The sequence below is a fragment of the Trichechus manatus genome, unplaced genomic scaffold (genome assembly GCF_000243295.1).
Source record: "Trichechus manatus latirostris isolate Lorelei unplaced genomic scaffold, TriManLat1.0 scaffold00157, whole genome shotgun sequence".
NCBI classification, from domain to species: Eukaryota; Metazoa; Chordata; class Mammalia; order Sirenia; family Trichechidae; genus Trichechus; species Trichechus manatus.
The window spans coordinates 1,559,948-1,583,128 of NW_004444093.1; the positions used below are offsets into that span (position 1 = coordinate 1,559,948).

A 23,181-nucleotide genomic window follows, 5' to 3' on the forward strand; every position below is an offset into this window, starting at 1 on the left:
GAGCAAGGGAGAATGAAGAGAACAAGATACAAGGAAAAGATTAGTCCAAAGGACTAATGGACCACAGCTACCAAGACCTCCACCAGACTGAGTCCAGTACAGCTAGATGGTGCCCGGCTACTATCACTGACTGCTCTGACCAGGATCACAATAGAAGGTCCTGGACAGAGCTGGAAAAGAATGTAGAATAAAATTCTAACTCACAAAAAAAATACCAGATTTACTGGCCTGAGAGACTGGAGAAACACTGAGAGTATGACCCCCTGACACCCTTTTAGCTCAGTGGTGAAGTCACCCCCAAAGTTCACCGTTCAACTGGGGATTGGACAACCCCATAAAACAAAACAGGACTAATGAGACACAGCAGTCAGGGAACAAGGACTAGAAAGCAGGAGGGGACAGGAAAGCTGGTGATAGGGAACCCAAGGATGAGAAGGGACAGTGTTGACATGTCGTGGGGTTATTAACCATTGTCATAGGGCAATATGTGTACTAAATGTTTAATGAAAAATGATTTGTTCTGCAAACCTTCATCTAAGGTACAAAAAGAAAAAAAAAGGAATTATCTATGTGATCAAATTGACACCAGCAGCTCAAAAGTTTTGATGTGAAGCCTAGGGGGCAGTGAGTTGAAGATAATGGTGATGGAATAATTTGGAAAAGGAGAGTGAGAATAAGCAGCGCAACTGGAAGAATGTAATCAATGTCACTAAATTGTACATGTAGAAACTTTTGAAATGGTGTAACTTTGGCTATGTATATTTTCACCAAAATAGGAAAAAGTCCTCCAAGGTGGAGAAGGGAGAGTGTTGACATGTCGTGGGGTTGTTAACCAATGTCATAAAACGATATGTGTACTGACTGTTTAATGAGAAACTATTTGTTATGTAAACCTTCATCTAAAGAACAATTAAAAAAATTTAAAAAAAAAAAGGACAGGAAAAGCAGAAAATACCAAAATGGATGTTAGAAATGACTCTGAAAGGTGCTCTTGAACGTAGAGTAGCTAAAGTGAAAGGAAGAAATGATGAAGTAACAGGACTGAACACAAGATTTCAAAGGGTGGATTGAGAAGACAGAGTAAAGTAATACAATGAAATGAGCAAAGACCTGGGGTCAGAAAACCAACAGTGAAGAACAAGCTTGGCATTTCTCAAGCTGAAAGAACTGAAGAAAAAATTCAAGCCTTGAGTTGCAATATTGAAGGATTCTACTGGGAAAATATTAAATGACACAGAAAGCATCAAAAGAATATGAAGGAATACAGAGTCACTGTATGAAAAAGAATTGGTCGAAGTTCAACCCCTTAGTAAGACAGAGGTCCCCAGCCTGCAGAAAATTCCACTGCCTCAAGCAGATTGCTTGCCACGCGCTGTAGCTTTACATTAGAATCCTGGTTCCTTTGCTTGGCACTCCCAACTTTACATTAAAATCCTTAACTGCTGCCTCAAAACCAGAGGAAATTGGTGGAAACCAGTTTATGCACCATCTCAACATTCAGGATAACCTTTTAGTTCATGCATAGTAATCTCCCCACCTATGGGTGGAGTTTAACCACATTTTCTGAACATGCAAATGCATGAAGTCATATGTAAACCCCATTGCGCCTGTGTAATATGATTAAGAATGTTGCTGATGTAACTTGTATGAACTTCCTACTTGTAAACCCCTTAAAAGTAACCTGTCCCGGCACCCTCACTGAGCAGACTTGGCAGCAGCAGTTCCAACTGCTCCTTTCCTTGTGCAATGAAATAAAGGTACTTTCTACTCTACCACCCTGGTCTCTCGTTTATAGGCTGAGACAGGCCACTCAGAGCAGAACCTGGGGTTTCCACCCGGCAACAGTAGCATATGATCAAGAACCAATGGTACTGAAGGAAAAGATCCAAGCTGCACAAAAAGCTTTGGTGAAAAACAAGGCTCCAGGAACTGAAGGTTTCAACAAACGGATGCAGTGCTGGAAGCGCTCACTAGTCTATGCCAAGAAATTTGGAAGACAACTACCCGGCAAACTAACTGGAAAAGATCCATATTTGTACTCAGTACAAAAAAAGGAGATCCAACAGAGTGTGGAAACAATATCATTAATATTACACATGAGCAAAATTTTGCTGAAGATCATTCAAGAATGACTGCAGCAGTACACTGACAGGGAACTGCCAGAAATTGAAGCTGGATTCAGAAGAGGATCTGGAACAAGGGATATCATTGCTGATGTCAGATGGATCATGGCTGAAAGCAAAGAAAACCAGAAAGATGTTTACCTGTGTTTTATTGACTTTGCAAAGGCATTCAACTGTGTGGATCATAACAAATTATGGATAACATTGTGAAGAATGGGAATTCCAGAACACTTAATTATGCTCATGCAGAACTGCCAAGAGGCAGTCTTTACAAACATTATGCTGAGCGTAATAAGTCAGTTAGAAAAGGACAAATGTTGTATGATCTCACTCATATGAAATATCGAAAACAGACAAATGCGTAGAGACCAAAGTTTATTGGTAGTTACCAGGAGCGGGAGGGAGGAAGTAAGGGGGCATCATTGTTTAGGAAGCATTGAATATCTGTTTATGGTGATGGAAAACTGGACAACAGACAACAGATACTGGTGATGGCTGCACCATATGATTGATGTGTAGAAGAGGAAACTTAATAACAGACATCTTACTTGGATTTTAAGGTTTTTTTAATCTATGAAACCAAATATTAACCATAATAAGCCTGACCAAAACTGTAAAAGCCTGCCAGAAACTACTCTACAGCAATTTAAAATTGTCTTACTCTGCTAGAAAAGGATAGTCAACAAACCATTATCTCCTAATTTAAATCTCAAAAAGTCTCCTGGCTGCAGGTGGGTGGAGGGACAAATTATTAGCAGCCATGTCAGAAGTAAACTCTTATCAGTTGATCTCAGTAAAGTGGAGAAAGCAGGGTTCCATCAATCATGATAAGATTAGCCAATGGTTGATTTCTATATTTCTCTCCCCTCTTCTCTTTATAAGCCCCCTTGTACCTAGCTTCTTCTAGCCATTTGATTTTTCTGGAATCAGAACAGTCTCCCTATATGCATATAGAATAACTGTATGTTCAGATTTAGTGAGTTTTGATTACTTTTAACAGATCTAATTGGTATCACTAAATTGTACATGTAAAAAATGTTGACTTGGCAAATTTTGTGTTATATATATTTTTTACAACAAACTGGAGTCAGACTCCAGCTCTGCCACCCCTTGGCTGGTGGCATCAAGAAAATATGGAATCTGCCTGAGCGTCAACTTCCTCACTTTCAAATGGGGAAGACCTTCTTAGCTCACAGAGGTAAGGTTTATAGAGTAGTCAGCTGGCATTCAGCCTGCTGGAACTAGATAAACAGCATCACTGTGATCATTATGTCCTTATTCCTGGGCTTCAAAACTGACCTCAGCCCAACCACTTGCTCAGCCCTCCCCTCCACCACCACCACCTACTAGGGACAAAATCCAGCAGGGGTAGCACTCACTGGAATCAAGCATAACCTTCCAGTGCACAGAGGGTTAAAATTTCAAGGACGTGGTTGCTCGTAGAACCTACTCATCCTCCACCACACTCTCCAAACAACCTTGGGCCCTTCTTTCATCTTCTCCATTTTACCACCTACAAAACAGGGACACCAGACCCAATGACACTCCATAGTTCTCAAGCCTTAAGTATTAGGAGGGCAGAAAGGGAGCCCAGTATGTATGTTGCTTGGTGACAGTAGTGGTTCAGTGGTAGAATTCTTGTCTTTCCTGCAGGAGACCTGGGTTCAGTTCCCAGCCAAAGCACCTTATGTGCAACAACCACCCATCTGTCAGTGGAGATTTGCGTGTTGCTATGATGTTGAACAGATTTAAGGGAGCTTCCACAATAAGACGGACTAGGAAGAAAGGCATGATAGTCTACTTCGAAAAACCAGCCAATGAAAACCCTATGGATCACAAAGGCCCAATCCCATTGTGCTCAGGGTGGTCATGAGTCAGGCCCAACTCAACAACAGCAGAAACTGTCATCTCAGTCCTCATTACCTCCCTGCCACAGAAGAACCATCTGCCCATTTTACAGATAAGGAAATTGAGATCCAGAGAGGGTCAGCTAATTCCAAAGTTCATGATCTCACCAGGGCTAAGTGGATACGGGGTGAGAATCACTCCCTGAGGAGCCCTTGCCTGGCTGAGAAGCTGAGAAGAGGACCAGAGGGGATCAGCAGGCTTGGCAAACCAGCTGGGAATGTGGAGTGTGGGCGGCCACCTGGGGTGCTGGTCTTCAGAAGCCCTCCAGCTAAGCCCCACTTCAATGAACTCAAGCCCTTGGCACCCCCTGTTCCACCGGGGGTCTGGCTGTTCTCTACTGCCCCTTCAGGGACCGGGAGCCATGCTCTTAAGAGCCAGGGCGCCCTTGGGGATCTAAGGTGTGAGCAAGTGTGCCCCCAGGGCCCCAGAGCAGTCCTTTGGGTGGGCAGGAAGGCAGTTGGGCCCTGGATTCCCACCACAGCGAGCAGTTGGCAGATGCCCCTCTGGGAGACACCCCAGGGTTATGGCCATGGGCCCGGGAGGGCTCTAGGAACAGAGACCAGAGCCACCCAGGTCGAGGATGGGCCACGCAGGCTAGGGCGCTCAGGACACTGCCGGCCCTCCTCCCGAAGCCCTAGGGACCTCTGACCCCGAGGGCGGATGAAGCCCGGGCAGGACCCGGGGAACTGCGAGCGGCGCTGGCCGCTGCTGCTGCTGGGTCTGGGCCCCCTCTATCTATGGCCCCTGATGTCAACCCTGCGGAACAAATCCCCGGGCCCCAGATCCCTGGCGTGGGGCATCCGGTCTCGCCTGCGGAGGCTGTGGGGCACTAAGGGCCAGAATGTTGTGGGGGTGAGTGCCCCCGTGGTCGAGCCAGGAAGGGATGATCGAAGGGGGCGGCGAACTGCGAAAGGATGACGCAAGGGAGCTGCCTAGCTGGGAAGGGGTGACCTGGCGAAGCAGCCTAGGCAGGAAAGGGTGACCAAGGAGGGCAGTCTTGCTGAGAAGGGATGACAGGCTGCGGGGGGAGGAGACTGGCAAGGGGCTCAGGGAGAGGGGGAAGCTGCCTAGCTAGAGACGGATGGGAAGAGTCAGCTGGGAGAAAAGACTGGCAGTACCCTGTCTTTATTTAAAAGGTTTGTATTTTATTCATCGTTGATATTTTTACATTAATGTTTGCTTTTTAAATATTGCATTAAAATATCATTTATCTTGACTGCCGGGGTTTGGCGCCCGCTTACATTGTGGGCCTGCTAGTGCCTGGCTCGCCTCGCCCTGGCCGGCCCTGTTCCGGGAGGCAGAGGCGAGAGGCAGGCGGGACGTCGTGGGTGGGGCCGCTGCCGCCCAGGGTGCCAGACCCTGCTCTTGGCCGAAGCCCCCATGCCCCACGCCCTCACGGGCAGGGCCGCCTCCAGACACCAGGCCGACGGCTCCGCTGACAGTGCGGGTCCTTCCTTGGGGTCCCCGGGCCGGGACGCTGAGCCTGGCAGTCTCCTGGGACTCGCCCCCCAGAGCCGAGCACCCCAGGGGTAGGCGCCGCCTTGAGTAAGAGGGCCTGGGGACGGCCGCGTCGCCTCTCAAGAGCAGTGGGCCCAGAGCAGACCCCTCCTTTGTGTGGCGCATCGGGACCCTCGGATGACAATCCGCGACATGACTGCTGCGTCCCTGGAGGGCGCTCCTCATTCTATGGCAGAGCCTTCTCCGTGGCCCCGAGAGGCCGGTCCCGCTGCCTCCTCGAGGCCCAGAGAGGTGAGGTCAACAGCCCCAGGTCACACCGCTCGCGGATGTAATTCCGGGACTGGAGGAGAACGCTGTGACCACACCAGGGTGTTCCGTGTTTTAACAAAACGGTCCCAGAGAAGGGTGGTTGCAGTGAGCCAAGGAAAGAGCAGGTCTGCCCAGCCTCCGGCCGGAGCGCCGGTTTTTGGCTCATCCACATAAGCCCCTTCCCGGCCAGGCCAGGAAACTCGGACCCGGGGAAACTGAACCAAGCGGCCGCTGCGCAGCCGCAGACACATAGCATAGTGGTTAAAGCTCCGTTGCGAAACAAAATGTTGGCAGTTCAAATCCACCAGCCACTCCTTGGAGACCCTATGAGGCGGTTCTACTTGTCCAACACGGTAGCTATGGGTCGGAATCGACTCGATGGCAATGGGTTTTTGGAGGGGAAGGGAGCACTCAGTTCTGTGAACCAGACAGCGCAAGGAGGTTGGGCTGCCCGCTGTGGGTCCTGTGACCCAGCCTTTATCTTGGGGCCGTAATGTTTTTTTTGGACCTTTTTTTCAATACAGAAAATTGTATTATAAAGCAAAACTTTAAGTCAGGTGGAATCCCACCAGCCAGAGACACAACATTCAATATTTTCTGACAGGCTTTGAAATATGCTTTTAAAACGAATTTGGAAGCTTCTGTATATTCAATATTGTCAGAAGGATTTAAGCAGGAGAATGTCACAGTTGGCTGTGTGTCTTGGAAAAATATCTGTGGACCCGGCTGAGGCCGGGTTAGAGGGGCCCAATCCAGAGCAAAAAACAGAGAGGCAGCTGCCACCATCCAGGTAATGGGCCTGGACCAAAGCTTGCGCTGGGGGTGAGGAGGAGGCCAGGTACACAGGGGACCCGGTAACAAGGGCTCCTATGACATTGGCAGGTAAATTTGAAGTGGAGGAAAGGACTTGTACTATCTATAGGAGTTTAAAATATATATAAAATATAGGAGTTTAGCTAGATGCATTGATTAATAAAATATTTACATATTTAAATTATGTAATTCCACTTCTAGGATTTATGGGGGAGGATCAAACATTATTTATGATGTGAAAAAACTGGAAATAACCTAAATATCTGCAGAAAGTGTGTGATAAAATACAATATGGTCCATCTAAGGAGTCTTACACAAATCTTCAAACTTATGTTTCTGAAGCATCTCTAATAATATTGGAAAATCTAATTTTAAAAAGGATACAACACTGGATATATAGATGCTTCCAGATTTGTTTTAAAAGTATATTCCAAAGCCTGTCACAAAATATAGAAAATATTGAACGTTGTGTCTCTAGCTAGTGAGATTCCACCTGATTTTAATTTTTGCTTTAATTTTCTGTATTTTTCAAAATGTCCACAAGAAAACATATTTCATTTTCGACTTCTACAATAATTTTTAATTTTGGAAATAGATAGTGGCAATGGTTGCACAACATGGTGAGTATGATTGATGTCACTGAATTTTACACTTAAAAATGGTTAAAATGGCAAGTTTTATTATATCTATTTTACCACAACAAAAAGGTAATTCTTAATATAAGAGTAACACGTGCTTGCTGTTAAAAGAAAAAGTTAAGCAGGAAGTATATAAAGTAAAAAGTGCATGTTTCCATTTACCATAACCTCATGTCTCCCCCAGAGGTGGTGACTGTTGGCAGGTTGTCTCTACACTTCCAGCCCTTTTCCTATGTGTGTGACTGTGATGGTTAAGAATGTGCCTCAACTTGGCTGGGCCATGATTCTCCGTGTTTTAATGTAATCACTCCCATGATTGAATATACTGTGAGTAGCCAATCAGATGAAAGGGAGTCCCTTGGGGGTGTGGCCTGCATCTGTATATAAGCAGGCGTTCGGGCTTTTTGCTCTCTCTAGATCCTGGGGCTGCTTCCTGTCATCTCATCTCCCGTTCTTGGGACTTGAGCTGTCAGCTTATCTGCCGAACCTGGGATTTGTCAATCTGCATGGCCTGTGAGTAGGTGCCCTGCTCTCCGATCTTCCGATCTTGGGCTTGCCAGCTTCTGCAGCTGTGTGACTTGGGAGAGGCCTCTACCCTGATCCACTGACTTGGGACGTTCTAGCCTCTATAATCACGTGAGCTGTTTCCTTGATATAATCTCTCTATATAGATATATTTATACACTTTACTGGTTTTGCTTCTCTAGAGAACCCAGCCTAAGACAGTGACCCTGAACACACACACACACAGTGTTGGCATACTGTTTTTCAAAAATGGGTTCATACTTTACGTATTCTCCTGCAACTAGCTTTGTAAATAATATGTTGTCAACATTTTCTATGTCAGTCGTATGGATCTACCACATTCTCATAATAGCTTTGTAAGAGTTCAAAGTTTGAATGAATCAGAATTAGTTTAACATTTCCTTGCTAACGGACGTTTAGGTTGTTTCCATTTAAAAATACTGTTTACAAGTGATGCTGCAATGAAGACCCCTGCGTATGGTGTATGTGTATAAGGTGTACGTATGCATTGCCATAGGAGAGATGCTTAAAAGCAAAATTGTTGGGTCAGAGGGAAAGTGCTTTTAAAATTTTCATAGGTAGTGTCCAATTACTTTCCCAAAAGGCTGTTCCAATCTACACTCATTACAATGAATAATAGTGTCTTTTCCCCTACATCCTTGCCAATCATGTGATTTTGTTGATCTGTTTTTATTTTGCCCATTTCATTGTTTAAAATTTGATCATTGGTGAAACTTATTTTCCCTTCATATTTTTACTGACTAATTCTGTTGCTTCTGTGAATTGACTGGTCATAATTTTGCCCACTTTTTCCGTTCAGTTGTTTGTATTTTCTAATAGACTTATAGAAATTCTTGATATATTTTGGATATTAACTCCTTGTCTGGTTTTGGTCTGAGCCTCACTCACAGTGGTATGTCTTCGGCAGCAGGACCCAGATCACTGTCCTAGGTAAGTGGCTCTCACGACTTTTCCCAACCCCTCCCACTCTTCCTGTCTCCAGAAAGTCGGTTTTCTCTCTTGGGGGCTTCTTGTCCCCTGTCCACCCCAGTCTAAGGGCCCATCCCTTTACCTTTTCTGTGGGCCTAGGGGAGGAGGGTTGGTCTCGGGGTTCCCAGCAAGAGAGGCCCTGACAGTAGGAGCAACTCCTTCAGAGTCTGACAGCCAGGACCAGCCTGACAGCCTGGAGCCTGGGCTGGGGAGCTTGGCCCCAGGTTTGGGCGCTTCTGCCCCACTTCCAGAGCAGACCCCACGTGGGTGCGAGAGGCTGGTCTGACCAGGGCACTGGGCAGCTTTAGAGACAGTCCCAAGCCCCTGGGTCTAGGCTGAGGACTGGATGCCCACCAGGTCCGGGAGGGCTCCACAGGAGACCCGAGGACAAGGCTGGAGCTGTGACCCCAGCTCCAGGGTGCAGGAGGTCAGCCCAAGGGGAGACCGATGGAGGGTGAGGAGAGGATCGGGCTCTTTCTAGGTGAAAGCTCTCTGGGGCCATGGCTGGACCATAGGGACAGGGGCCAGAGAGACGAGGTGAGACCTGGTGAGGTGACCAGAAGCCATCCCTCCTAGTTCAGTGGTCAGGAAGGAGCAGGGCTGGAAGCCAAGACTCCCAGGTCCCATTGGGCAGAGAACTATCTGGCCCAGAGCCTTTTAGACTGTGAGGCCAGATGTCTCCCCTGTCCAGTAAGTTTGCCCCCTGCCATGGAGCGAATTAGGGGGTCCAGTGAATTTCTGGCTGTCAGGTGAATCAGGGGTGGTCAGGGGCTTCTGAAGTGGGCGTGGGGCAGTTGTACCCCATAGTTTCTGTGTGAATTACCCAAAGAACCATCCCAGCTGAAGGGTTCTGCGATCAGGCCGGTGAGGAGAAGGGGAAACAAAGCCCGGAGGAGCCCCCTTGAGGCTTTGGCCAGAATGAGCCCACCCTGCTCCCCGGGACAGCTGAGTGAACCAGCTGGCTGGGAAAGAACCTGGGCCCTGGGGATAATAGAGGGCCCCCCCAGGCGCCAGGTGTAAGCTTGAGGCTTCTACATACACCATGGGGATGTCCCACCAGCCTAGGGGGAGCCTCTGTTCACAGGGCAAGAAAGAGGGTGCCCCAAGAATGCAGCAAGTGGGCATCTGGTTTACAAGGAAGTTGTGTTGTTCCCTGTGACTCCCCCACCTGGGGCTGAGGCTGAGGGCACGGGAGGGCCGCTGGATTCCAAATTCAGACTCCAGAGGTGGAGGTATAGCTACCCTGGTCACACGGGAAACTGACCACCAAAGGGGAGAGACTCTACAGGTCCCTGGGAGAAGGTCACTTGGAAAGGGCTTCTAGGAGGAGCTGGGTACCTGACCCAGGGGTGCCAGAGTGGAAAGAGGAGAGGGGAAGGACAAACACAGCTCTGCCGTGAGCATCCCAGAATGGTGACGGGAACAATGGAGTGTGTTCCCAACAACCTCGAATCATCCCTGTGCCTCACAGCACTGCCTCTGTCCACCAGGTCAGCCCAAGGCCTCGCCCTCAGTCACTCTGTTCCCACTGCCCTCAGAGGAGTTCCAAGCCAACAAGTCCACACTGGTGTGTCTCATGAATGACTTCTACCCGGGTGCCGTGACTGTGACCTGGAAGGAAGACGGCACAACCATCACCCAGGGTGTGAAGACCACGAAGCCCTCCAAACCCAGCATCAAAAAGTATGCAGCCAGCAGCTGCCTGACTCTGCTCACGCAGTGGAGGTCTCATAACAGCTACAGCTGCCAGGTCACACATGAGGGGAGCACCATGGAGAAGAAGGTGGTCCCTGCAGAGTGTGTTTAGGGAAGACCCAGAGGAGCTGGACCTTGGGTATGGAGACACCCATCCAGTCATCCTTTCCCCAACTCCCCACTGTGTCTCTGAGCCCCTCTTGGCATCAGCTCAGACCTGGGTGGACCCTATACCCTCCCAATGTCCACTTCTCAATAAAGATCCAATGTTTATCATCTGATGTGTCCAATTTGCCTCCGTTTCTGTTTGCGTCTCTGGGGAGGGTCTCTGCTCCACGGGCACGGCAGTTCCTGCATGGAGACCCCAACTCCCATAATCCCCCCCAAACATGCAGGAAGTGAGGTGAGCTCCTTTTGCTGGAGGAACATTGACCACAGCCAGAATTGTCCCCACAAGTGCCACCCTGGAACTCTGTCCTTGTCCACCTAGAAAGAAGAGGGACTGAGGAAGGGGGCAGACCCCGAGTATCACATCAGGGAGAAATGAGGAGGGTTCCAGTCCTCTGGAGTGGGCTGGAGACAGGCAATGGGAGGAAGAAACCCCTTGAGCTGAGACCAGGGTCTGAGCACGAGACAACGTTCAGTTTCCTGGTTTCATCAAGGGACCCAGGTGGACAGCATTTACCTGGGAATAGTCCATGGTTTTATCATCACCTGGAAGCATTGGAAATATTTGGAGAATTTCACATTCACACCTATCTCTTAAAATCTCAGAATGTATAGCAGTTAAGTAAAGACACAAGTCCTGCAATAGAGAAACAGTTTAATGTTATATAACTCAGCCTTCCCAAATCATGTTGACCTTCTCCCCACCATAAGAAGCCCTACTAATGCTCTGCCAGGCAACAGTGTCCAGAGACAATATTTGGGGGGAAATGAGGATAAGGCTAAGGCACACACATGTTCTCTGTCTAGTTCTGATGTATGTGGGGTCAGCTCAGCTCAGCATGGTTCTGGGAATGTCCATCAGGAATTCTCAGTCTGTATTGTCAGGTTTGGGTATAGAGTTAGGGGCAGGTATATGGATGTAGATTGTTGATGGTCACAATTTGGGGAGGGTACATTGTTGCAATTGTGGTAAGAGAGAAAGTACATTGTCCCAGGCACATAATGGGCTTGTGATAATATTCCCTGGGAGGGGATGTGAGAGTGAAATTCAGGATTAGAGTCAGCGTCAGATCAGATAGGATCAAGGCAGAGGGGAGTGTGGTGTCAGGGCTATAGCAAAGTCAGGGGTCAGGCTGCCACAGTGATGAGCCTTCTGCCCCCTGCTCCACCCCTACTGGGATTATACAGGCTCTTTTCTTTTTCAATAAATTTTATTTTTTAGAGCAGTTTTTAGGTTTACAGAAAAATTGCACAGAAAGAACAGAGAATTCCCATATATCCCCTCTAAGAGTTAGCTTGCGTTAGTGTGGTCCATTTGTTACTACTGATGAGCATATATTGATATATTATTAGTAACCAAAGTCTACAGTTTACATTAGGGTTCACTCTCTGTGTTGTAGGTTCCTATGTATTTTGACAAATGCATAATGTCACATGTCCACCACAACATTACCGTACAAAATAGTTTCACTTTTCTTAAAATGCCCTTTGATCCACCTATTCATCCCTTCCTCCTCTGCCTGAATCACTCAACTTTGTTACTATCTCTAGAGTTTTGCCTTTGTCAGACTGTCTTACACTTGGAATCATACAGTGTGTACCTCTTTCAGATTGGATTCTTTCACTTACCAATACGCATTTAATGTTTCTCCATGTCTTCTCAGGGCTCGACAACTCTATTCTTTTTATCACTGAGTGATAATCCGTAGTATGGGTGTATCACAGCTTGTTTATACATTCATCTGTGGAAGGACTTCTTGCTTGCTTCCAATTCTTGGCAATTAAGGATAAATTTGCTATAAACATTCGTGTGCCGGTTTTTGTGTGAACATAAGTTTTCAGCTCATTTCGGTAAATATCTAAGAGGACAATTGCTGAATCATATAGTAAACCTACATATAGCTTTGTAAGAAATTGCCAGACTATATTCCAAGTGGCTTTTTGCATTCCCATCAGCAATGAGTGAGAGCTCCTGTTGCTACACATCCTAGCCAGCATTTGATGTTGTCAGTGTTGTGGATTTTAGCCATTGTAATAGTTGTGCAGTGGTATCTCATTGTTGTTTTGATTTGCAATTCACTGATGAGTTCTTGAGCATCTTTTCTTATGCCTATTTGTTGTCTGTGTATCTTCTTTGGTGAGATGTCTGTTCTGATCTTTTGCCCATTTTTTAATTGGGTCATTTGTTTACTTATTGCTGAGTTTTAAAGTTCTTTGTATATCTTGGATACAGGTCCTTTCTCAGATATGGGTTATGCAAAGATTTTATCCTACTCTGTGGCTTGTTTTCTCATTCTCTTGGCAGTATCTTTTGTAGAGCAGAGGTTTTTAATTTCAATGAAGTACAGTTTATTAGTGTTTTCTTTTATGGATCATGCTTTTGGTGTTGTATCACAAACTCCTCAGCAAATGCCCCATTACCTTCTAGAATGTATATTAAAACAAACAAACCCATTGCCGTCAAGTTGATTCTGACTCACAGCGACTCTATAGAATGTATATAGTATTTCATTTAACATTTCAATCTGTGATCCATTTTGAGCTTATTTTTGAGAAAGTGTAAGACCTGTATCTAGATTCATTTTTTACATGTGGATGTCTAGCTGTTCTAGCACGCTTTATTGAAAAGATTATCCTTTCTCCATTGAATTCACCTACTCTTTTGTCAAAGAACAATGGACTATATACGTGTTGGTCTATTTCTGGACTATTTATTCTTTCCTATTGACCAATTTGGCTGAGATTATATTTTATTGATGATGTGAAAGTCGCGTATCTGGAGACTGGGAACCTATTCACGTGTCTCCTGGGTCCTTCTGAGTCCCATGAGGAACTCAGTGATTTCCTGCTCCCTAGGGTGACAAGATGTTCTAAGCTCATCTTGGACCTTGTCTGCTTCAGGCCCGGAATTGACAATTTACCCTCAGTGTCCAAAGTACATGTAGGGGAAGTGGTGTTTAAAGACCACAGTCAAGGTACTAGCTCCCATCTCTCCTTCAATCAAGACATTACCAGACCCACCCCAGAATGAAACCATATTATAGCTTGTATGATGACAAGGGATATTTCCAAGTCTCCCTGAAGGAATGAGGGTGGCATTTCCTACTGGGAACATGCTCGCCGTGGACTGAGCTCTTGGACCTGGCTCTGCACCTGGATCTGGAGAGCCTGTACCCCACACACACACTGAGGTCAGTGTACCCCTACTGTGAACCCCAGGCCTCTGACCTCCTGCTCCTCTCTTACAGGTCAGCTCAAGGCCCTGCCCTCAGTCACTCTGTTCCCACCATCCTCTGAGGAGCTCCAAGCCAACAAGACCACACTGATGTGTCTCATGAATGACTTTCACCCAGACAGCTGACAGTGACCTGGAAGGAAGATGGCACAAACATCACCCAGGATGTGGAGACCACCAAGCCCTCCAAACGGAGCAACAACAAGTATGCAGCCAGCAGCCACCTGACCCTGATGCCTGCCCAGTGGAGATCTCATAACAGCTACAGCTTCCAGGTCACGTATGAGGGGAGCACAGTGGAGAAGAAGGTGGCCCCTGCAGAGTGTGCTTAGGGCCCTGAGCTTCCCTACCCAGGAGGGTCCAGAGGGGCTGGACTCTGGGTGTAGGTTCTCCCATCCAAACACCCCTTCCTCATCTCCCCACTGTGTTCCTACATCCATGCACCACGTCAGTTCAAACCTGGGTAGACCCCACACCCTCCTATTGTCCACTTCTCCTCAATAAAGATCTGACGTTTATCTTCTGATGCCTACAATGCCTGTCTGTGCCTGGTCGCATCTGGGAAGTATTTCTGCTCCAGGGCCAGTGACAGTTCCTCCCTTCCTCCCACCCAACAACATACAGGGAACAGGAATGAGCTCCACGTGCTAGGGGAACCGTGAACACAGCAGGGATTGTCCCTGCCGGTGCAGCCCTCATTTGCAGTCTTTGTCACTCAAGAAGGAAAGGGCCTGAGGGACAGAGGGTTTGAGAGTGGGACCCTGAGTATTGCATCAGGGAGAAATGAGGAGGGTCCCAGGGGCCTTGAATGCGCTGGAGACACCTCATGGAAGGAAGGAGCCTGTTGAGCCAAGACCGGGTCTGAGCATGAAATGAGGTTCAATTTTCTGGTATCATCAAGGGACCCAGGTGGACAGCATTTACCTGGTGAGGTAACAGTGGTTTTCCCATCACAGGGAACACTGGAAATATTTGGAGAATTCCACATACTCATGAATCCCTTAAATTTTTACAGCATATGCTAGCTACATAAAGACACTGGTAAGTCTTGCAGTAGAGAAACAGTTTCATGTTATGTAACCAAAATATCCCAAATCATGTTGCCTCTCTTCCCCATTTTAGGAGTTCCTAGTTATGTTCTGCTTGACAAAGCATTCTCTGGGACAATATTTGGGGGAAACTGGGGGTCAGACTGAGGCACACACATACCCTTTGTTTATGATCAGCTGGGCATGGGGTCATGTCAGCTCAGCATGGGGCTGGGATTTCCATCTTGAAGAGTCTCGATGTGTAACTTTAGGAACAGGTTTATGGGTAGAGATTGGTGATGGTCACACAGATTGGGGAGGGGACATGGGTGAAATCGGGGTAAGTGAGAAAGTGCACGGTCCCAAGCACCTAATGGGCTTCTGATGATTGTTCTTCAGAGGGGATGTCAGAGCAAAATTCAGGATTAGAGTCAAGGTCAGGTCAGACCAGGCCAGGTCAGTGGGGAGTGAGGTGTCAGGGCTGCAGATAGGTCAGGCTTCCACGTTAATGCACCCTCCCCAGCCCCAGAGACCGAGCTGCAGATTATATTGGTTTTTCTTTTTTAATAAATTTAGTTTTTAGAGCAGTTTCAGATTTACAAAAAAATTGCACAGAAAGAACAGAGTTCCCATATATCCCCTCTAACAGCTAGCTTGCATTATTATACATTCGTTATTCTTGATGAGCATGCACTAATACATTATTACTAACTAAAGTCTATAGCTTGCATTAGTGTTCACTCTTTGTGCTGTACAGTCCTATGGGTTTTGAAGAATGCATAATATCAGGTCCAACACTACGTTATCATACAGAATAGTTTCACTTTTCTTAAAATGCCTGTCTATGCACCTACTCATCCTTTCCTCCTCTGCCTGAATCCCTGGGAACCACTCAACTTTGTTACTATATCTCTAGAGTTTTGCCTTTGTTAAAACGTCATACACTTGGAATCATACAGTGTATGGCTTTTTCAAACTGGTTTCTTTCACTTACCAATATGCATTTAATGTTTTTCCATGTCTTCCAGTGGCTTGACAACTCAAATCTTTTCATTAAGAGTGATAATCCATTGTATGGATGTAACACAACTTATTTATTAATACACCTATGGAAGGACTTCTTGTTGCTTCCAGTTCTTGACAGTTATGGATAAAGTTGCTATAAACATTTATGCGCCAGTTTTTGTGTGGACGTAAGTTTTACCAATTTCATTTGGGTAAATACCTAGGAGCACAATTGTTGAAACGTATAGTAAACTTACCTTTAGCTTTGTAAGAAATTGCCAGATTGTCTTCCAAGTGGCTTTTTGCATTCCTATCAGCAATGAATGTGAGCTCCTGTTGCTACACATCCCAGCCAGAATTTGATGTCAGTGTTTGGGATTTTAGCCATCATAATGGTTGTGTAGTGCTATCTCACTGTTGTTTGATTTTGCTGCTCCTCAGTGACATATAATGTGGGCCATCTTTTCATATGCTTGTCATCTATATATCTTCTTTGGTGAGGTATCTGTTCAGATCTTTTGTCCATTTTTTAATTAGGTTATTTATTTACTTACTGTGAGTTTTAAGACTTTTTTATATCTTGGTTAGAAGTCCTTTATCAGATATATGTTTTTGCAAAGATTTTATCCTAGTCTGCAGCTTGTTTTTTCATTCTCTTAACAGTATCTTTCATAGAGGAGAAATTTTTAATTTCAGTGAAATACAACTTATCAGTGTTTTCATTTAAGGATCACTCTTTTGGTGTTGCATCACAAACTCCTCATCAAATACACCATCACCTAGATTTTCTCCTATGTAATCTCCTAGAGTTGTATAGTATATCATTTAACATTTAGGTTGGTGGTCCATTTTGAGTTCATTTTTGTGAAAGGTGCAAATTCTGTGTTTAGAGTCTTTTTTTGTGCATGGATGTCCAATTGTTCCAGCATTATTTGTTGAAAAAGCTATCCTTTCTCCTTTGAATTCACCTACTCTTTTGTCAAAGAACGGTTCACTAAATTTGTGTGGGCTTGTTTCTGGACTATTTATTCTTTCCCATTGACCTACTTTGGCTGAGATTGTATTTTATTGATTACGTGAAAGTCTCATTTTTTGAGACTAGGAGCCTCTTTAGCTGTCTCCTGGGTCCTCTTGAGACCTCCTGAGACCCCAGAGGATCTTGATAGATTCCTGCTTTCCATAGTGACAAGATGTTCCAGACTCATTTTGTACCTTGCCTGCTTCAGGACAGAAATTGACCATTTACCCTTGGTGCCCTGATTCAGTGTCGTGGGAGGTGGTGTTTGAGACTGCAATCAAGGTGACAGCTCACATTTCAACTTTGACCAACACATTAAGACCCCCAACCAATCTTGAGACCATATTATAGCCTTTGTGGTGACAGGATATTTCCTAGGTCTCCCTGGAGGAATGAGGCTGGCATTTCCTAGTGGGAACACCAGCCAGGCTCCCCCTAAACAGAGGACACACCCAGAGAGATGGAGCTGAGATGCCAGAGTCATAGTGGGGATTGTCGGGTGCTTCCAATGACCACTGCACCCCAAGACAACCTGCACATCCCTGGGGAGATTGCAGTAAACCTGCAGAAACCCTCTGCCCTCACCTCACGTCTCATCAAGGGTTAGAGTTACGTGAACTTGATATAGACAGATATCCTGCTCCATTCCATGGAATTTCACTCCTCAGTGTGATAAGTACCCCCAAGAACTAATTCCTATTCCGGGATAATGGTCTATGACATCAACTTCCTCCAGGAGCCTCGTTTTCCAGGGACATGCTGTACACACAGGGTCACCTGCGCCATCTCTGATGGGTGGGCGTGTGGTCGTGTGGCCTTACAACTGAGCAGATGCCAGCCTGGGGTGGGGACCAAGGCTTCCCCATCACAGCTGCAGGTGGGCTGGGGACGGGAGGCTGGGGCTGGGGCATCACAGACAGGGTTTTTGTACTAGCCTGTGTCACAGTGTTGGGTATCCGGCAGAGGGACCCAGCTGACCGTTCTAAGTGAGTCTCTTCTTTTCCCTTCTTTCCCTGATTTCCCAATGTTTTGAGTAATTCTCCGCAGTTTTTGCAATGTTCTGTGTTTTGTCTCTGCCTAAGGTCAGAGATTCACTCAGAAGCTGGTCTCAGCAAACCCTGGCCTCCTCCTCTCCCTTTTCGGACACTTTTTGTGCCTCCAGCTGGTCACCATCAGCCCTTCACCTCTGACCTCACAAGCAGAGGATGAACAGGATGATCCTGGACCTCATACTACTCTCTAAGGTTGGGCCCTAAGATTTCTTCTGTCCTGTCCTCCCCCAATAGGCTTATTTTAGTCCCCCTCAGTCTGTGGGGGTCTCCTGGGGCCCTGGTCTCAGAGAAAAGAGGGTATAAGTGGCCACTGAGAGGTGGCCACCTGGGAGACTCTAGAGGACCTGTAACTCTCACAGTGGAGGCTAGGGACCACAGGTCAGAGGCTCAGGGCTGGGTTCCCCTGGACAATGGGACATGTGGGGTGTGACAGGAGGTGGAGGGATCAATGAGCCAGGGTGGGTCTGCCCTACACAGAGCCCTGAGTCACCTGGGACTTGGTGAGAGGGAGGACAGAGGAGAAAGCTCCAGACCTCAAAACTGGGGAAGGGTTATCGAGGACAGGGTATGAGGGGGACAGTGTATCCTGGGTCTCTGTAGGAGACACTGACTCCAATACAAAAGTCACTAAAGGAGAAGACAACAGATCCCATGGAATGAAATCACAGATATGACCAAGGATTCATAAGGGACGCCCCAAACTGATACTGCAGAATAAGACAGACCCCAGACAGACAGACTTCCTCTGATCTGCAGACTACTTCCTTTATAAGATACCCGTCAAGAGAAACAGTTTTGGGGAAAACAGAACACGCACCACAGTCAACCGAGAACCTGCATCAATTTACGAATGTCCCCAGAGCGGATCCCACTGGAGAGTCAGGGAGCTCATATCACCCACTTGAGGATAGACAGAACCCAGACAGACCACATCAGGATGTCAGGAGGCAGGGGGAGGAGGCCATGGGAGATAGATTTTGGGAAAGTGATGGGCAGATGTCCAGGCTCAGGACCCCCAGCTGTGGTGGGAGTTGTTTGAGCAACACCCCACACCCACCTCTACCCTGATGTGGATCCTAAGGCTCATCATGGACTTAGCTTTTAGACCTTGATCTACACATGCATCTGGGGAGCCCATTACCCACTCACACACTAAGGTCAGGGTCCTCCACTGTGGACACCATGCCTCTAACCTCCTGCTCCTCTCTCACAGGTCAGCTCAAGGCCTTGCCCTCAGTCACTCTGTTCCCACCATCCTCTGAAGAACTCCAAACCAACAAGACCACACTGATGTGTCTCATGAATGACTTCCACCCAGACAGCTGACTGTGACCTGGAAGGAAGATGGCACAAACATCACCCAGGGTGTGGAGACCACCAAGCCCTCCAAACAGAGCAACAACAAGTATGCAGCCAGCAGCTACCTGACCCTAACGCCCTCCCAGTGAAGGTCTCATAACAGCTACAGCTGTCAAGTCACGCACAAGGGGAGCACAGTGGAGAAGAAGGTGGCCCCCGCAGAGTGTGCTTAGTGCCCTGAGCATCCCTACTCAGAAGGGCCCAGAGGGGCTGGACTCCGGGTAGGTCTTCGCCCATCCAAACACCCCTTCCCCATCTCCCCACTGTGTTCCTACACCCCCACCCCACGTCATCTCAGACCTGGGCGGACCCTCGCACCCTCCCCATGTCTACTTCTCCTCAGTAAAGATCTGATGTTATCATCCGACTTGTCCAATGATCATCTGTGTCTGATTGCATCTCTGGGGAGGATCCTGCTCCAGAAGAAGGGGGAGTTCCTTTGTGGAGTCCCCAACTCCTGACATCCTCCCCCTACAACACACAGGGAACTGGGATGAGCTCCGTGTTCTGAGGGAACCATGACCACAGCAGGTACTGTCCCCGCAGGTAAAGGAAACACTGTCCTTGTCCACCCAGGAAGGAGAGGGGCCAAAGGAGGGGATGCATCAGGGGGAGGACCCTGAGTACCACACTGGGGAGAAATGAGGAGAGTCCCAGGTGCCCAGGAGGAGGGCGGAGACAGGCCATGGGAGGATGGAGACCCTTGAGCCAGGACCAGGGTCTGAGCACAAGACAAGTTTCCACTTCCAGGTTCTGGATGAGGGGCCCAGGCAGGAGAACGTTCACCAGGGATGAGGTCAGTGGCTGTGCCATCACCAGGGAGTCTTGGGAAGGTTAAGGAAATGCCTCATAGGTGTGCATTTCTCAAACTTTCAGAACACATATTAGCCTAGCCAAGTAGAGCTACTGAAACTTCTGCAGTAGAGAAACAGTTTCATGTTGGGTCACCCAGCATTTCCCAGATCGTGATGGCCATCTTACCCACCTTAGGAAGCTCTAGAATATTCTGAAACACTAGTGTTCCATGGACACTGGTGGGGAGCATGTGGTGAGGCTGAGGTACAGAAGGGCCGTCTATATAGCATCGGTCTGGTGTGGGGTCAGGTCAGGCTCCAGGTTAATGCCCACATGATGCTGGGATCTGGGTCATGAAGAGTCCTCACATCTAAATCAGGTTAGAACAGAGTTAGGGACAGGTTTATGGATGGAGCTTGGGGATGTCACAAAGCATGAGGGGAAGACAAGGATGAAATTGGAGCAAACGAAAAAGTGCGCCATCCCAGGCCCACAATGGGCCCATGATGATGTCACATAAGGATGCTCCAAAGCAAACTCAGTATCAGGTTCAGGGCTGGTCAGACACAGTCAAGGCAGGGAAATATGGCTTTGAGACTACAGTAATATCAGGCTTCCATAGTGACACAGCCCCCCAGACACCACTGTGATTATATAGAATTGCCTTTTTAATACACTTTAGTATTTAAACCAGTTTTATTTATAAAAAAATCATGCAGAAAGAACAGAGTTCCCATATACTCCCTCTAACAGCTAGCTTGCATTAGTGTGGTACATTTGTTACTATTGATGAGCACATATTGGTACATTATTAGTAACCAAAGTCTACAGTTTATATTTGGGTTCCATCTTTGTGTTGTTCAGTTCTACGGGTTTTGACAAATAATGTCATGTGTCCACCATTAGAATAGTGTCACTGCCATAAAAATGCCCTGTGGTCCACTTATTCACCACCCCCATAAGGTTATAACAGAGTTCAGAAATCCCAATCAGGGAAAGGGACATAGTGGACATAACCTCAAAAATAAAGAAAAAATTCTCCATGCAGTTAAAAGATGGGCTCCACTGAAAGCTACAAGGCTAACAAAAATGATAGAGGCACCTATATCAGATACGGAGAAATTGCTAATGGATTGAGGCCCAAATACAAAAGCAAATCCCTCTCAGCATGACGACCATCACTGCTAAGGCATGAAGCTTCTTTGAGATGCTTAAAGAAAAAGCAGGACCAGACTACAAGATCAAGTTTAGTGCTAGCTCTGGGTGGTTCAAGCACTTCAAACTTTTTCACTGCATTATGTGAAAGTGAGTGGTGAGTCTGTGAGTGCTGATGTGAAGGCAGCAGCAGAATTTGTTGAACCTTAAATAAACTAGGCGTTTGCACAACTTCCAAATTACCTAACATCCTATTTCACAGAAGGTATTGTGGACATTAAGTGACACATTACTATACTTGGATTCATTTAGCTTTTTCACAAAGGGTTCTTCCTCGTAGCAACATGCATTTGGGTTCCCCCCTGTCTTTCCATAGGAGCTCAGGCGGCACAGACAGTTAAGTGCTAGGCTGATAACAGCAGCTCCTAGAGAAAAAGACCTGGAGATCTGTTTCTGTAAAGATTACAAACTAGAAAAACCTATAAGGGCAGTTCTACTCTGTCACATGGAGTTGAAATCATCTTGATGGCACCCAATAGCATGTCTTCCAATAGCGTATTAGCTCAATTCTTGCGATCACTGAGTAATACCCATTTTTATGGATGTACCACAGCTTGTTTATCCCTTCACTTATTGAAGGATATCTTGGTTGCTTCCAATTTTGGGCATTTATGAATAAATCTGCTACAAACATTCATGTGCAGGTTTTTGTGTGAATATAAGTTTTCAATTCACTTGTGTAATACCTAAGAGAGTGATTCTTGGACCATATGATAAGCCTATGATGAGCTTTGTAAGAACCTGCCCAACTGTCTTCCAAAATGGCTATACCATTTTGTACTGCCACCAGCAAAGAACAAGTGTTCCTATTGCTCCACATACTAGCCAGCATTTGATGTTGTCGGAGTTCTGGATTTTATTCCTTTGAAGCACAGTGGTTAAAGTGCTCTGCCGCTAACCAAAGGGTAGGCAGTTTGAACCCACCAGCACTCTGCAGAAGAAACATGTGGCAGTCTGCTTCCATAAAGATTACAGCCTTGGAAACCCTATGGCACAGTTCTACTCTGTCCTATGGGGTCACTATGAGTCAGAATCATAGTTCGTTAGCAGTGTCTTGTTGTTTTAATTTGTAATTCCCTAATGACATATGGAAGGAGCCCTGGTGGCACAAAAGTTAGATGCTTGGATGCTCACTGAAAGGTTGGCAGTTCGAACCCACCCAGCAGCTCAGTGGGAGAAAGACCTAGTGATCTGCTTCTATAAAGATTATAGCCAAGAAAATCCTATGGGCTGTTCTATTCTGACACATGGGGTTGCTATGACTCAGAATCAACTACCAAGCAAAACTGACTGCCACCAATTAGATTCCCACTCGTAGCAACCCTATAGAGTTTCTGAGGCTGTAAATATCTACGGAAGCGGACTGCCATATCTTTCTCCCATGGAGCTGCTGGCGGTTTCAAACCTTGGACCTTTCAATTAGCGGTCAATCACTTTAACTACTGGGCCACCAGAGCTCCTTGGGAATCGATTAGACCACACCTAATAACAACAATGGCATATGATGTTGAACATCTTTTCATATGCTTATTGTTATGTGTATATTTTCTTTGGTAAGGTGTTTGTTCAGACATTTTGCCCATTTGTAACACTTTTTTTTTTTTTTAATTGTTGCGTTTTAAGGGTTCTTTGTATACTTAGATACAATGCCTTTATCAGATATGTGTTTTGCAAAGATTTTCTCCTAGTCTGAGGCTTGTCTTCTCATTCTGTGAACAGTAGTTTTCCCAGAGCAGAAGTTTTTCATTTCAATGATGTCTAGCTTATCAATTTTTTCTTTTATGGATCTTGCTTTTGTTGTTCTATCTTAAACTCATCACCAAACTCACTGTCACCTAGATTTTCTC

At 46.4% G+C, this 23,181-nt stretch overlaps 1 pseudogene; it reads left to right on the top strand.

Moving 5' to 3' along the window:
* LOC101346776 (immunoglobulin lambda-1 light chain-like) overlaps positions 1 to 19,497 on the top strand; it is a 48,718-nt pseudogene extending 29,221 nt beyond the window's left edge.
* The last annotated feature ends 3,684 nt before the right edge of the window (positions 19,498 to 23,181 follow it).